Source organism: Dipodomys merriami, unplaced genomic scaffold (genome assembly GCF_024711535.1).
Source record: "Dipodomys merriami isolate MVZ:Mamm:240054 unplaced genomic scaffold, mDipMer1.0.p SCAF_1564, whole genome shotgun sequence".
NCBI classification, from domain to species: domain Eukaryota; kingdom Metazoa; phylum Chordata; class Mammalia; order Rodentia; family Heteromyidae; genus Dipodomys; species Dipodomys merriami.
In genome coordinates this window covers 40,009-42,817 of record NW_027202898.1, presented here as the reverse complement: position 1 = coordinate 42,817, position 2,809 = coordinate 40,009, and the positions used below count along the sequence as shown (strand labels likewise).

The 2,809-nt window shown below is 35.3% G+C and overlaps 1 non-coding gene across 1 annotated transcript; it reads right to left on the bottom strand.

Moving 5' to 3' along the window:
- Positions 1–1,162: 1,162 nt before the first annotated feature.
- LOC138827539 (U6 spliceosomal RNA) lies at positions 1,163–1,269 on the bottom strand. Its single transcript, XR_011372118.1, has one exon. It is a non-coding gene; the product is annotated as a U6 spliceosomal RNA (small nuclear RNA).
- Positions 1,270–2,809: the final 1,540 nt, after the last annotated feature.

The window sequence follows — 2,809 nt, the reverse complement described above, 5'->3', positions numbered from 1 at the left end:
CCAATCTAGAGAGGAAAGGCCTAGCAAGACCTTAAAGCCCTGAGTTCAAATTCTGAGCACTCCAACACACTTGTGTACCCGTGTGCACACACACACACACATTTATTCAAAATACCCTCGTGTCAGTGTTTTGCATTAATTTATTTGTTAACAAGATTATATGGATAAAATAAGGGAAATAAACTCTTCAATCTCAGAACATTTTTATACATTTTTTATTTTAAAAATACTGCACATGAGCAAGGTAATGAGTACATTTCCTAACAAGCATTGTTACCTCCTCCTTTATTTTTCCCCACCATCCCTTCTCTCCCACCTCCACAAGTACACTCCACTCCTCCTCTCTCCTTCCCCTACCTAAATTGTAAAATTCATTTTTCATCATACGTCTTGTGCATCTCATTGTTACAATGGGTCAAGTCATATCCCTATTTAAGCATTTTGTTGTTTTCTTCTTCTCCCCAAATTAGAGAAACGTATATACAAGATGTAGGCGCACCAACTTCAAATCCAGTGAAAAAAGGGGTTATAGCGTGGTTGAGGAACATATAAAGGAACAAAAAAAATCACATCGTACAGTATAAGTATGTTAGAAATAATAGCAAGATAGAATCACTTGTGTACCTATCTTGGTGTTCGTTTAGCTTAACATCATCTTATCTGGTCAAATGCACATAGCTTAAGACATTTTCTGATAATCCCGGACATATATTAGCTATTGAAAATAAGAGAAAACATGGGACCTATATTTCTTTGGAGTTGGCTTACTTCACTTAAAAATTTTTTTCCAAATCTTTCCATTTCCTAACAAATTGGGCAATGTCATTCTTTCTGATGGAGGCAGAGCATGCAATTGTATATATTTACCAGGTTTTCTTGATCCATTCATCTACTGAGGGGCATCTGGGTTGGTTCCATATCTTAGCTATGGTAAATAATGCTGCAATAAACATAGTTGTGCTGGTAGTTTTAGTATGGACTTGTTTGTGATCCTTTGGGTAAATGAACAAAAGTGGGATTGCTGGGTCATAGGGGAGCTTTATGTGGAGTCGTTTGAGGAAACTCCATACTGCTTTCCAAAGTGGTTGAAGACTTTTACACTCCCACCAAGAATGCAGTAGGGTTCCCTGGTGGCCCCATCCCCTCCAGCATTTGTTGTTGTAAAAACATGGATTGCTTCACTAATTTTCAAGTCATCCTTGAGCAGGGGCCATGCTAATCTTCTCTGTATCATTCTGATGTTAGTGTATAGGCTGCCGGATTAAGCACAGAACATTTTTTATATAGAAGGTGTAATTTATTTTCTTAGTCAATTCCACAAAAAAGTAAGTTCAAAAGAATTGTCATGAAATTTTAGAATCATGCATTTCTTACATAAGCACACATTTTTGATGTTGGCATAATTTGTGGAGGGGAAGGGGAAAATGTTTAAATAGGGATACAAGTAGACCCATTGCAACAATGAAAGGAACTTTACAACTTTGGTATCTCTACTACTGCCATACCTGCAGATTGTAACTTCATTGCTTCTTTTGAGGTAAGTATCACTATGCCTGGGTCTGCTTGGACTGTGGTCCTCCTAACACAAGCAAAACATATAGCACCCATCAAATGGTTAGAGTTTCTGAAACTTCCTTTTTTTTTTGGTCTGGGCTTGCCTGGAACTGCAATTCTCTAATCTCTGTTTTCTAAGTAGATAATATTACAGGTTTGAGCCACTTTATCCAGTAAAAGTATACAATTTCAAGATATCTTGATATTGCCTATATTTGTGCTTAACATATATAGCTAACCTTAATTTTCTCCCTCTTTTGTTTAGTACTCTGAGTTGAAAACATTGACTTTCTTGATATACATGGCTTTGTTTTGGGTGGAATCCCATCACAATCCAAAAAATCTTCCAAAAAGTTTATGTCAAGAATCTGGAAAAGAAGGCTTCAGGTTGGAAAGAAAACACTGATCCTTAACTTATAATTGCAGTATATTTATAGTGTTAGTCAATACTTTCTGAAGTATGAGAAGAGAAGGAAGACAGAAATGTGAAAGATGTCAGGTCTCTGTGGAATTTCTGTAGTTGTCACTTCATGTTATATTCTTCCTTAAAACTTGCTTTATTAAAAGCCTCTGGGTGGATATTTGTTGGACTGATTGGTAACCTTACCCAAGAAATGAAGCTGATTTTAGAAGGTTGATGATTTGGTAAATAAAGGAATGATGAAAATGAGAACAGATATTGTCACAGAATGAGCCGACAAGGTTCATTGCTGAACAGCAAAACAAAGCAGTTTCAAGTCTGATGATGCACATTGGAACATATATAGATAGATACATATATGTATACATATACAAACATATGTGAAAAAGTATATATGCAGTAGAATACAGAGAAAGTTTGTGTGACAAGTATTAAACTATATCAAACTGGTTGCAGGAAAGGTCCAGTAAAATATCAATAGTTTAGCATAGATTTTGCATAGATTTCTAAAGGATGAAAATTCTTCCCTCATTTTATACTTTACAAATATCCTTAGTATATTTTAAGTTTTTTATATTGTAGTTGGAACATGTATATAATGCTGAGAATTGGAATTACATAAAGTATGCAACATGAATAGGTCAGCCAGAATAGGAAAGTTCATTAGATTCTTATTTCCAATTAACCACCAGGAGAAAAGGAGTTCCAGTTCAGATTTTATGTAGAGCACTGGCCTTGAACACAAAACGACCAGTCAGGCCATGAGTTTAAGCCTTAAGATCTACAGAAACAAAAACACAAAATATAACTTGGAGTTAGATATTTTATAATGAA